A 13,611-nucleotide genomic window follows, 5' to 3' on the forward strand; every position below is an offset into this window, starting at 1 on the left:
GATTTATGTCTTTCTCCCACAGCTTTACCACTCACCTCAGAATGCTTAAAAACATTTCTTTTTCCGCTGCGAAGTCTATTTCCATGTCACGTGCTAGGCCTATTCATAATGGCCTAATAGAGAGGTTTCCTAACTACCATGACACAATTCTGCTTAGCAAGGTGGTTGTTTGGGCTTCAAAACCAGTGCAATGCTCAGAATTCATTCCAAGTGCATATGCCCTGCAAACTCACAAGCACAAAAGTAACTAGATAATAACTTTAAAGGCCCTGAACCACTTTTTATTGAAATCCAGAAATGCATTTGAAGTTAAAATAGACTATTTCAGAAATACTTTGCCACAAAATATACTTCAATGCGTTCAACAGAACCGGAGTTATTGGCAATCAAACACCCTTTCCGCGAAGCTTCCGCTCCTTCTTCAATGACTTGCACAGCGAAGGCTACAGCGGAGCGGGACATGCCCACAACACCCCACTTACTGAACGTCACCGTGGTGCGCAGTTCATATTTGATTTTGGATGCTCACGAAGATGCCACTACTTCAGATTTTGGAGGATACGACGAGCCAAACACAGTTGTCCTTAGCGAGCTACAGTGCGCTCAGGCAGTCGACTCGTGGCACCCTGCGGCAGCCATGGTATTTATGCTACATAGCAGACCGCAGCTGCATGCAACTGTAGTGCGTATGCGCACCGTTTGCTTTGTGGACGACAGGGCTCGAGTGAACGCTTGCGCTTATATGCTCTAGTCCGGCTGTACTACCTTAAGTTTCGCTTGGTTTGAGGCTCGTCGAGTGCTCAAAACTAGTCAAAATTAGTGAGACCCGATGGCTACGACACCGATAAGCAGGGTTGCCAAAGTTTAATTCCTACACGGAGGGCTTACAGTCTTCTTTCAGCGGAGGGGGGAGGGCTCATACGACGGCGACCAGTATGGCGTGCGCGCACTCACACACACTCGTATATATATATATATATATATATATATATATATATATATCAGTGAAGCGTCGACTCGCAGGATCCGGCAGTGAAAAAGTTATTTTGATATTAAGGACAAAGAAAAATTTTAAAAGAATGAAACGCATACGCGCTGTGAAGACTGTGAAATGGCACTCCTTGGGTGTGATGTGTACCGTACTGGGGCCTTCCTACACCACTAAATGTGATTCTATGTGAAGGTCAGTTTCATTACAATTCCTTACATTGTAATTTCATTACATTACATTTCATTACATCACAATCAGTGCTGAAAAAGCCAACTTCAAGCAGTGTAGTGAAGCCAACTTTCTCTAGAATTAAATCTTTATGGGTGTACTACAAATAAATATATTGTTGTGAGTGTATTTTTTATTTAATGTGGCAATTCAATCAAGCACTTAAAAAAAAATTCGCATTTTGGAAATGTTTTTTCCAATATACCTCTTGAGGTAAGGATTTATATGAACTCAAAGCAAATAAGTCTAGCTGCAACAAAGAACATTGGTTGCCTTGCTTCAATGACAACCTCAAGCACTACAGTATGTTTTATGGCTTCACACCTACGTACTTACAAAAGTGGACAAAATGCATGCATCTTTGGTATAACACAGCACTCGTATAATGCAGAACTAAACGAATAAAGATCAACTGGTAACCTAAAGAAACCAAGGTGAACCTTCACGGGCAAATAGCTTCACACTCAGCTGGCTCATAACACAGTATACTGTATGCTGTGCCAAAAATCTCTGTCGAAGATGGGTGGTTACCGTCGCGTGCACTGCTTCGGGGAAATGCTTCCAGCGGTACGACAATACCTGCTTGTCTATTTTTGCTCACACCACATCAATCTATTAAGTGCAATTAAATCATTAATCGAAAAAGTTGGAGAGTTAAAATTGTTCCACACAAGGCACTACTGGTTGTATATTCAAGTCCAGCACTTGTCGAATAGGTGCCGCAGTGCTACAGTTGGCCTGGCGAGGGAGGGGGGCGGGGGGGGCCGTGCCCCTCCTTATAAAATGGAGGAGCCAGGGCCTGAATTTAAGCACTGCATACGAGCAGACAATAGTTAGCTTCTTCCAGAAGTACGTAATTATTATCAAAATTCGAAAGCCAATTTTCTCTTCAGCCTGTTTAATACCTGTTTATTAACCTGCGTCTATAAATATACACAGTAACAGTAGGAAGAAACGCACTGATACAAACACTCTTCTTGAATGATGTCAGTTATTAGCCAATAGAATACATGAATGATGTCAGTTATTAGCCAATAGCATACATGTATGGGAATCTGCTATATTACGAAATAAAGCGTTTGGAAAAGAGTGAGGAGCAGGCTTCTGCTGAAAAGAAAGCATGCGAGAAAAGGCTCGCTTTGTGCACTCCGCTTAGGAGCTCCACACGCTGCGCACGACTGAAAAATTTGGCTGAGAAGTTTACAGAAGCGTGTGCTATCTGCAGACTGTTTTTTCCCCAAGCCAGAGGAGTGGTTCAGGACCCATTTAATCGAATGGTAATTAGCTATGCATTTTGGTTTATTGTGCAAATAATGTCCACGTCTTCAAGCAATCCAGTTAGAGGATTAGAATCATGCTATCTGCTACAGGTAATTTTTAAGAATTCTGGCACACTTAGTATAATGGTTCCTCATTTTTACTAGGGAGCCTAGATACGCGCGCGTGTATACAGGCTCGCTAGATTTTACTCGAGTTACCGTATATTCTGCTCCTTACAGGTACAGAGTTGCACAAAGGACTGCCATATTGCATGCAAAGTGAACCAAGTTCTTGAGGAAGATCCACACGTCGTGTTCGCAGGAGCTAAGCTCGTCGCGATATAAACGATCGTGGTCTACCGGTTTTATCTGGGACAATCTAGGACCACTTTTAATGCATCAGCATCAGAACGCTCGTGCAAACAAAAACCCGGCAGCATCTGTCGGTTACCTCGTGGCGTGGAAGAGGAGCAGGGAAGTGTGTGATGTGACTAGTGCAGAAAAGGAACCAAAATGAGAAAGGGTGTGTAATGATGGTGAGGGCAATGTGACGTCACACCTTAGGATACAGGTGTGGCGTCACAATATGAATACAGGTGGCGCGTGATGTCCCGCTTCGGCGCTCACAGCTAGACTGCAATAGAGTTACTGTATATGGCTCCCGCATTAACTCTACTTCAGGCAGAAGCCGTGGCGAAACGGGCTAAGCGTCATGCAGATGCCGAACAAACTTGCACACATTAGCTATGGTGGCGCGATTTTATTGCGATAGCAAGTTATATGGACACTCCAGGTGTGTTTCTGCCGTCGCCGTGAGGTTCTGTATAGGCGACAAAATCATCACCGTATGCTGTATGTGCGAGTGTGAGCCGGCGATCGCGGCTCAATCTCGCGCACGCAAGGGCGGGAAGAAAGCGCGCCGTCTTCCAGCCGTGCGTGCGCATCACTCCGTAGGGAAGGGGGGGGGGGGTTCTACTCCGCGCCCCCGCCGGACCGCAAGGTTCCGGGGAGGGGAAGAGGGCAGGGTGGCGCGTACGTTGTACGCCGTGTACGCCGTGCGCGCACGCCCGGGCGGCTGTATCTTGAAAGCCATCTGCGGCGGGGCCAGAGTCCTCCCTCCGCTGTGTTTGCGTGCCTAAGTTCGCGTTGATGCGAGACGCAGCACAAGGGTCAAATCGCTCGATGCTGCAACCGCGCTTCCTCACTCCAGCGTTTTGACAGCGACTTTCCACGGTCGTCGAGTGCGATGTGTTCATGTTTGCTAGTGCGTGCGTAACACCATGCTTGTTAATTTAGTTAGTATGCCTATGTTTACAAACTTACACGGCCGATAAAACTACTATTTTTACTTCGTAAGGCTGTACACAATACTTCGGCTTTCATGCGAAACTGCGACATTTTTTTTTTTTCGCTTTTTTTTTTTTTTTTCCTGTTGCATGTGCCGAGCCGTCGTCTGGCGTGGATTTTTCGTTGCGCAAAGCCTGCTGGCATCATATCAACCAGCACTGTCCAGCAGCGCTAAACGAGCTTAATATACGAAAGAAAAAAAAACAATGTTTATTCTGCGATTTCGGCGCTAAAAAGCAAGACAATGCAGACTAATATCGGAAACAGTCATCTGGACGGTGGTGATCGAACCGTCACTGTGGCGATGCCATTGCACTGCCATCGCCAGCATACGAGTTTCATAGCTAAAAGGGTAGTGACACAACAATTCCAACTCGAAATAACCGGTAGATTACATTGCTGTGAGCTCACATGCATTATCTGTAAAGTGTCATTAGCAAATGCAGCTTAGAACGCATTTTAACTTAATTTTTATGTTCGTGCGAGCGACGAATCTGAAAGTGCAGCACCTATCGATCTATTCACCAGAGTAGGCTCTGTATGTAACAAATGTTACGTGACGAGTTTCGGCGATTGATTTCGGTGACGTGGGACATCATTGGCTTGTTTCGCAGTTCGGAAGACGTTTCAGTAGTTCGCAATGGGTGTCTTAATTTTGCACTGACCGCACACGAAGCGTACGTACAGTGCTCACGGATTGAAACGGGACATTGCGAGCGCGTGGCCGCCGGTACGTGCAGCTTTTCAATGGACGTTTTCATGCCAACGCGTTAGCGAGCTGCGCCAGAATGCACTGGGTATGTGCCACTCTTCAAAGAACCTCTCGCCAGCTTGGCTCACTGAGTATGTGTGCCAGTGAGTGAGCGGCAAGCGAGGGAACACTTGGCGTTCGCAGGCACCGGCGCAAACACGCGGCGACGGCGCTAGATGGCGCTCGTGTTCTTAGACAAGCGCGAAAGAGGAGTCCCGCTGCAGTACACCTCTCTTACATAACTCGTTTCGGCAGCGGTAATACGTTGCGTCGCTATATTGATTCAAAGCAACGCATTACCGTCGACAGTCATCGTGAGATGGATCCTGCCGCATTTTTTTTTTTTTTCAGAAGGTGAAATAAGATGAGTACCCTGTAAAAGAAAATCTAAATGTTGGAGTAAAAATTATATGAGCATACAGAAACCCTATTTCTTGAGTTACATAACTACGTGAAAATACGTCGTCTTTGTCCTTTTCTAGTAAATACCAGATTTTGGCCAATCCCCCGCAGTGGGTATATGCCATAGGCCTTCATGTAAACTTGTTTACCGACTATCTTATGTAACGTGGTGCGAGCATATTGGACTGCACGAGACTTTCTCAGTGGAAGAGGATCCTTCCCTTTTTTTTTTTTTTACCTTCGCTCCATTAAATACTGTGCTTGTCTGATCTCTCATAGTGAAGTGGGCTTTCGTGTTTGCGGAAGACGAAGCGAGGCATACATGCCTCTGGTTCTATTGGAGCGTGAAGCCCTGCGCCTCTGCCTGGGACTCCCTAGGCTTGTAGCAAACAATGTTCTTTATCAGGAAGCGCGCCTACCAACATTGCCCTGCAGATTCCGCATCTTAACAATACAAACATTTCTCAAATTTTACAGTTCTCCAGTTAGACGAGCTGAATATGTATTTATAAACGACCCAAACTCCTTCTTTCTTGCTCATTGGCCACGTTTTCACACCCCACAGATTATTTTTGTACAAAAGCAATTAGACAGTTTAAATGTTAAAATTCGAGACGTTATTCCATCATACGATTCAAATCAGAATTTACAGATTGAATTCGATGAAATTTTCCCACAGAACCCTAAGTTTCACTCAGTCCGGTTATTAAATAATATGTTGCAAGATTACCTTGCACACGTACACACAATTAACATAATAGCCACTCACGCTTCCGTGAACGACGAAAAGGCAGGCGTAAGCATTTTCTCGCTTTCGCTTGGCTGGTCATTCTCCTTGAGACTGCCAGATTTTACTCCCGTATTTGAAGCTGAGCTCTTAGCAATGATTCTAGCTTTGCGGAAACTCCCTTTAAATGAATCCAGCGCGGTTATTATAACAGATTCCCTTTCTATCTGTACAGCGCTTACAGCTTCAACAAATTCACCGGCTCTAAAGACGTTTCTAACATTAGTTCCCCCCCCCCCCCCAACTGAATCTTATAAAATTATTATGGGTACCAGGACACTGCGGATTACATTTCAATGAAATGGCCGATTCATTAGCGCGAGCATCCCTGAATGGACCGATACTATCGGTCCTTCCAGTGGTGGCACAAATAACAGCGATCAGATATCGGAAATATACAATTCGTAGAGATATCATGGAAACAATAACATCACGGACTGAATTTCAGCACCTAAAACTTCCGTGGAAAATTCATTGGTGTCCATCAAGACAATCGGAAGTCTTCCTTACAAAATTACGTTGTCGTGTCCCACCATTAAACCTATATTTACACAGGGCTGGTCTGGCGATATCGCCACTGTAACCGTAGAACACTATTTCTTAATATGTCGTCGGTATAAATTACAAAGAAAAAGACTTCTTGAAATACCGCTTGCTAAATTACGGGTAAATTTAACATCAGAAACAGTACTCACTTTCGGTGCCTCGGTATTTGGCTTTAGCCACAGGGACGTGTTTGATGCCGTTTGTGGTTTCATTCAATCAACAAAACGAATAAAATTTTAAATCCCTACTTTTACAATTCTCTCAGAGATATTTCAGTTTTAATTCATGGCATTATTATCATAAATTATGCAGTTCAGGAAAATTAATCTGTCTGTTCTGATTACTAAATTGCACATTAACTGTAGTTTCAGAATCCATATCTAGAAGTTCAGGTGCTCAATTCTTGGCCAATGCCCCGAAGTGGGTACGAGCCATGTGCTGAGGACATCATCATCATCATCATCGGACGTCACTCACTGACGTCACAGCGCCGCGCGGCTCACAGTCCCGTGGGCTCGCGCGCGAGAACAGGGCTTTTTGCGGCATGCTCGCGACCACCTTCGGAGCCCACCGGCATCGCTGAATTCTTTTACAATCCGTGAAAGACCCCGGGGACAGCAGCCGGCGCAGCTGACAGCACAAGGACCTGCCCGGTGAGTTGCATAGCGGTGCCGAAAGACGTACTTCGTCGTAGCCCGGCCTGCCGCGTGCATCGAAAACGGTGTCATCCGCCGCGGCGACACCAGTCGGGGACTGTTGTCTGGGATAGGCGTGGAAAATGCGTCAGGAACGCGTTTGGAACGCCGTCGCCCGTGGTAGCCGACGCGTCCCATGTCCGTCGGCCAGCGCCGTCCAGCCCAGCCAAGCGGCCGAGAATGCAACCACGGCTGAGACGTTCGCTCCCATTACAGCGCCCGCGTGACGTGCCAGGTGGCACCTATTCTTTAATTTTTTTTATCCAGCGGCCGTGGTCATATAGATCGTTTCCTCAATCAGATTTACCGTTATGGCCGTCAAAGCCCGCGTCAGCCAGTCAGGGTAGCGGGCGTAATAGGTTATGTCCATAAACACGCAGCATGGCATGTTTCGGATCGCTTCCGACGTCGGCAATACAACAGCATGATTTCGAGAAATTCGTTGCGGACAATCTTTTTATCTAGATACCTTAATGGCAATAAGATTTAGAAGCGACCAAGAGTGCATCGTCTTCCTTTGCGGCGACAGAACGCCTACTTCGTGCTCCGACGCCATCTGCTGTCTGGAGGACAGCAATAAAGATGACGCCGTAGTACATGCAGTGTGCGTATTTTAATGGAGTGTAGCAGCGTGGAAGTAACTTTGGGGGGAAAGCGCTTGTAATAGTAGCGCGTGTTTGGACAGGTGGATTAATATTTCTGAACAGACGGCGCAGCTCACGCTGGCTAAGTGACAATTTGTAGCCACGGTGATGTCATTACCAATTAGCAAGCATTATCATACTTTAGCCGCGTTGGCCAGTGAGCTAGGAAGAAGGCGTTCGCGTGGGCATCTAGTCGGCGATACATGTACGCTTAGCGCAGTCAGGTGTGACACATGCGCGTGTGAAACTTACCCCACGGGGCAAATGTTTGCTAGCTTCGGCACTGGGTAAGATGAAGGTGCTTTTGGGCCGAAGAGCATTGTTCTAGAGCAGAGCTGCACAACCCAGCGAGGACCAATATGAACTTCCTGGGACCCACATGGACCGCACCCTAGTGAGACACGTTCCATCCTTTTGTTGCGGAAAAGCAATCTGTATTTTGTGCCACCGTATTTGTTGTTGTCCTCAACCAATCATGTGTCACGCCGATCATTGACAATGGAGGGCTACTCTTGTTCAGAGTCATTAAGGAGAACATGCGCCAGCTTTCAAGGCATTGTTATTGTTTCCGTATTTAATTGTTGCTATCAAATCAAGATTCCTACAAAACCGAATGAGAAACTGCTGCCATTACGTGTCTTTTAGCTACGGCGAACACTGCATGCATGTTTATGAGCTCTTTTTTGTTTAGCTGCAATGTCTAGTCAAGCACAAGGTCGGCGCTCGTCTACGAGTACTACAAGCGCAAATTTACCAGCACTATAATGAAGATAACAAGACCAGGACACAAGGAACGAGCACAGGAACAGCGTTCATCGACGAGGACTATATAAGTAACGAGAACAGGATCAGCGCTCATTCACCAGGACTATAAGGAACGAGCACAGAACCAGCGTTAGTCGACAAGGACTATATAAAAATTCAGAGCCCTTCCACTACTGTGAAGAGGGAAGCCAGCGAAGCCGTGACTATGGTGGGCCTGCTGTAGTGAATTTATATATTATCATTGATTATATCGAGCGTCTTCGGCATGTTCGTCAAAGAGCAAGGACGCCGGCGTCTTGTTTTCGCCCGGCGAGATGGCCAAGTAGTTAGTGCGTTTGCTGCGCCAAGTCCGCCCCATCATCATAGACTAGCGTATGAGCCACAGCATCCTTAGCCGCGGCACACTGCACGGTAGCGTCAGGATCCTGTGAGATCTCTTCCGCTCGTGTTCTCGGCGGCTCATATCCATGATATCCAACGCGGGTATGAGCCACACGTGATTTCTTTCTTTCCTTCCTTCCTGTTGGTCGACGAGTCGTCGACCAGGGCTAAGGAACAAGCACAGGATCAGTGCTATAGCCGATTAGGACTATATAAGGAATGACCACAGGACTCGTCGACCAGGACTAACAAAAGAGCGCAGGACCAGCGATCTTCCTGCTCTTTCCTTAGTCATCTCTCGTTTGCGTGCTGCTCACAACGGATCACTTCAAGCTCGCCCGCTATATACAGCTCTCCATGTTATTTCTATCGGCGTTGCACAAATACCACGTACCTCGTCGTTGGTCATCAACTTTATATCTATTTTTAAAATCATGATTGACGCTTGCAACCGATGCACTGGCGTGATAAAAACATTTTTGCCAAAGTTGATAAAGAGGCCCGGTATAAACCATCCGAGGACGACTGTCGACGTTAATGCGACACACCGTGCTGCCACCACCGAGACGCGTCATGTATGAAACGCGAACTGCAGCTTGGCTCCTGTCTCGCGATTTCCTCTGGACACATAACGAGTGACCCGCAAGTGTGCGTGGTAGAAATAAATTGAAGAACGGCACATGCTGAAGTGACACAAGTTGGCGTGATGCACGGCACATACCCATGGAGTGTCACATTATCAGGGACCCAAGTCCGATGCTCTACCCATTAAACCATGGACCACACAGTGACCCAAGTTAACGTTAAAGAGGTGAGCCAAGGACACAGAGAAATGCATTCGTTAAAGTGGGGCAATACGAGAAAAATTATTAAAAGAAAATAAAGTAAAACTACCCCTTCCTGTACCACTAAGCATAAATAACGAGAAAAGAGAGAGGGACAGACAGACACAAACTGGGTGAAGTTCCGAAACAATGGTAATAGCATTTAAAACGCAACGGTTAGCAGGCGCGATCGCCTTCGCGGTTACAAATGTATTACGTTACCGACGCCAGCGCCTGCACTCATTCAATCCAAACATACAGAGAAATGTGCTTCATTCAATTATACGGACGCTGAGCCAATTGGCAGTTAGGCGAATACATTCGGTGGTCACGCGCCTTTATCTGCTTCCAACAAAAGGTCCCACGCTTTTTTCTTTTAATGAGCTTGGCACCGACAACGGTTCATGTTGCGTATAGTGTTTGGAGGCAAAATTGAAGTTTTTATTTGATATGACCGTGTGCTCACTGGAGCACCAGCACGCCACAGGAAGACTGAGTTCGGCCGCGGGCCATTTAGAAATTGGCTTGCTGGCCGGACGCCGCCCGTGAGCCGTAAGTTGTGCAGCCTTATTCAAAATCCAATCTGAGAAATGCGCGTTGGCGCATCTCGGTACGTTGGGCGATATGTTTAATAATAGCTCAAGGAACGTTCGCTAGATGGCGGCTCGTGCAGCAATAGGTCGCAATATCCACGCAAAGGTGAATAGGTAAACGCTCGTCAAGCTTTTTTTTTTTTTTTTTTTTTTTTCGCCTTTGGTTCGAGCCTCTCTCCATCGCTTGAACGGAGAAATAAAAATTGTTCTTGTATAAGGACGCAGTCACCCTGCCACGGCCTTGATCTTTAAGAATGATTGAGGAAACGTTTGCGGTGGGGAAAAGGTCGATCAAGACAGCTGGATTAATTTAGGCGTCAGGGCGCCTTGGAGAAAGCGCGACACCTTGAATCAACAACGAACACCTGTAATCAAGCACAGTTTGGTAGCGGTGCAGCCAACAGCGCTATAACGAAGTGATCAGTACAACGAATGAGCCTCAATTAGCAGTCTTTCCTCGTCATTTTCGTGTTCCATGACGAGTTTCTGCAACGGCTAAATATCTGGCACCATAGTAGCCGGCGCTGAGCTTTCACGAAGAAAGAGCGAAATAATGTAAAATCAAACAGCAGAGCATGTCACTCAAACTTTTTGTAAAATCTCGCAGCTTCAGCGCCCCCCCCCCCCCCCGCACCCCCTTCACATTGTAATACATTGGAAAAAAAAAAAAAAAAAAAGCTCGGTGTAACGAAATTCAATCAGAGCAGCTTTCTTTTCCGAAAACTTTTTCGCTGCATTGTCCTGCATGCGCCAAGCCGTGATTTCACTTTTTTTTGTTTTTACTCCTGTTGCTCTTTCAGATGTGGTCAAAGCATAATAATTTAACACAATCACTCACCAAATATAGCGAAACCGGTAGTTTACGTAATAGCGTCATCTCTCCGACGCTTTGGTCATTATGCCTTTGAGCTGAACGTGCTTATGGAATGAAGGGGACAGACCATGCAAGAGAAGCTGACTTGTGGATATATACAAAACTGCAAAGGCGTGACAGCTTCCCCCGATGTCACGTGACAGCTTCAAACGCCTATCGTTGTACCGTGATGCACTTTCTCACCCACAGCTGCGCCAGTGAAGTTTTAGCACTTGAAACAGTTAGGGACATCGATCCTGCGCATTGTGGAGCTTCGAGGTCCTGGTGCCGTTTAGTTTTCGCAACTAGATTCGAAACCGGCAGCAGCTGGTTTCGAACCTGAACCGCTACTGCACCAGTCTAGCGGCACTGCACTATATACGCAGACGGGCGGGCGCTGCATGCAGCGATCCACGATGTCATTTCCCGCGAAGCCACGCGTATGCACGCGGCAGTTTAACGCGCGTGCGTTTAGTTATCTGCCCACCACTTCTCCATACACGCAACACACGCGCAAACACAGTTGTTAAACACAGTTGTTTAAACACACCTAGAGTGCATGCAACATTACCACAGGTGCGGTTTCTAGGTGCCGTTAATGCGCTTAATTGTCGCATAACTCGACACACTGCGCAGTTATATATACCGTGCGCGGGCAGTGGCGGCAACGGTTAACGCGGTAGCGGCGCGCTGGAGCGGCACGAAATAACAAAGCAGCGCTATATAGTCGGTATAGGAAAATGCCGCTTTCACGACCTCCAAATCGTTCGCGCGTCTGTTCACCGTGGCTTGCGCTGAACAGTTTAGGTGGCCGAGCTACACGCCACGCGCGCCTGCCGGAGGACTTCTCGGGTCAGAGATAGTTTCGGGGGCAAGGCGGCGCGCTATCGCCGCCGCTTTCTCACGGCGCCACTATAGCGCGCGAGGCCGGTTTCGCTTCGTTTATGCGATGCAGGAACGGGCTGCCTTTCGCAAGCGCCTCGGCGCGGAATGCCGAAGTTCATCGGCGCGAAACCTTCCATCGCGCAGCCCCGAGCGCCCCTTCCAAACTTCTCTTCCTGCCCCAGCGGAGGTCGCGGTCACGGTGGTCTCGTCTGCACGCAGACAAATAGATTGTCTGCTATGCGGCCTTCGACAAATATATATATATATATCGTCTGCTTTCGCCTTTTCTTCAGTATACGATCGTCTTTTTCTTGTTCATTCTGTTGCCCGGCTCCTCTTTCTGCAACGACCACAGTTACAGCGTGCCAGTCGCGTTACGGTATAGCGAATAGAGCAGAACGGCACTTCTCGGGTGTCTCGTCTGCTATGCATTAACGCCCCTCTATTCTGGCTTTACTGTGCATCACTCTCCAGACGTATCGTCTGCTTTCTGTTTTCGTTCTTCTATCGTCTCCTTTCATCTCTGCTTCTTAAGTGCATCTTTCCTTCTCTTAAAACCGCACTACTGTGACGACCACCGTTATACACAGTTGCAATCGTGTTACGGCCGCGAAGCGAATGTGCGTTAAACTTTAGGGATGTGTTGTCTGTGCATGTGCACGGTCTATGTACGGCGTTTCAGCAATAAAAGCAGACGACGTACTCTGTGCGCGGCGCAGACGATAAACTCTTTACGGTCGGCCTCCGGCCACTTCGGACGCAAACACCAGCTCCGCTTTGCGAACCTGACCTGTTTCCCAGGTGTGCTGTGTACATATTCGCGTGGCGGACCGATGTTTACGTTGTACTTTCACGTACGGGCATCGTGGGAACAATTCAGTCGCCCTCTCAGCAAAGGGAGGATGTAAATCAAGAGAGATCGAATGCTGCGGACGCTTTCTTTGTTCCACTGGCTGTAAATTGTCAGTGCGAACAGTGTGCATAACAGTTTGCACCTGTCAAAAGGTGTAAAAGCGGCTTTGTGTGTGTGTGTGTGTGTGTGTGTGTGTGTGTGTGTGTGTGTGTGTGTGTGTGTGTGTGTGTGTGTGTGTGTGTGTGTGTGTGTGTGTGTGTGTGTGTGTGTGTGTGTGTGTGTGTGTGTGTGTGTGTGTGTGTGTGTGTGTGCAGAGGCATACACTGTCTACACTACAACCGAAACGAAAACAGAATTTGCAACAGAACGGAGAACGGTATTCTGTGCTACCCAGTACCAGAGCTGTCGTTTGTTTGCCATCGGTGCTCTTTCTTTAAAACGACCGTCTGCACGGCGCCAACATGCGTTGACATTCGGTCATCTGTTTTACTGCGATAGCAATTAATATGGACACTCCAAGCGAATGTTTGCCGTCGGCGTCGCCGTGAGGTTCCGTTTATACATTTAGGTATGTGTATGTTATATATCCCATGCCACGCTATATGACATGCGATACTATGCGGATTATATTGCCACACCATTGTATTACTAAAGTTGCTCATACCATGCCTTACATTTTTGAAAAAAAAAGTTATTCCTCAGAATTTTGTGGATGGCAGCCCATAAACAAATGTCATGAAAGAAAACACCGAATGCGCATGAAATTTTCGCTTAAATATTAAAAGAGCGAAAAAATAAGAGCTAGAA

At 47.0% G+C, this 13,611-nt stretch overlaps 1 protein-coding gene and 1 long non-coding RNA gene across 2 annotated transcripts in view; one reads left to right on the forward strand and one right to left on the reverse strand.

The window, feature by feature from the left end:
* The window catches only part of LOC125941437 (uncharacterized), a 95,340-nt gene that overhangs the window by 1,620 nt on the left and 80,109 nt on the right, over positions 1-13,611 (reverse strand). The gene's annotated exons all lie outside the window — the stretch shown is intronic.
* The window catches only part of LOC119433098 (uncharacterized), a 42,273-nt gene continuing 35,495 nt past the window's right edge, over positions 6,834-13,611 (forward strand). Inside the window, exon 1 of the mRNA XM_037700238.2 lies at positions 6,834-6,964. The gene's annotated coding sequence lies outside the window, so the exon portion shown is untranslated. The remainder of the gene's footprint in view (positions 6,965-13,611) is intronic.

The sequence above is a fragment of the Dermacentor silvarum genome, chromosome 11, assembly GCF_013339745.2.
Source record: "Dermacentor silvarum isolate Dsil-2018 chromosome 11, BIME_Dsil_1.4, whole genome shotgun sequence".
NCBI classification, from domain to species: domain Eukaryota; kingdom Metazoa; phylum Arthropoda; class Arachnida; order Ixodida; family Ixodidae; genus Dermacentor; species Dermacentor silvarum.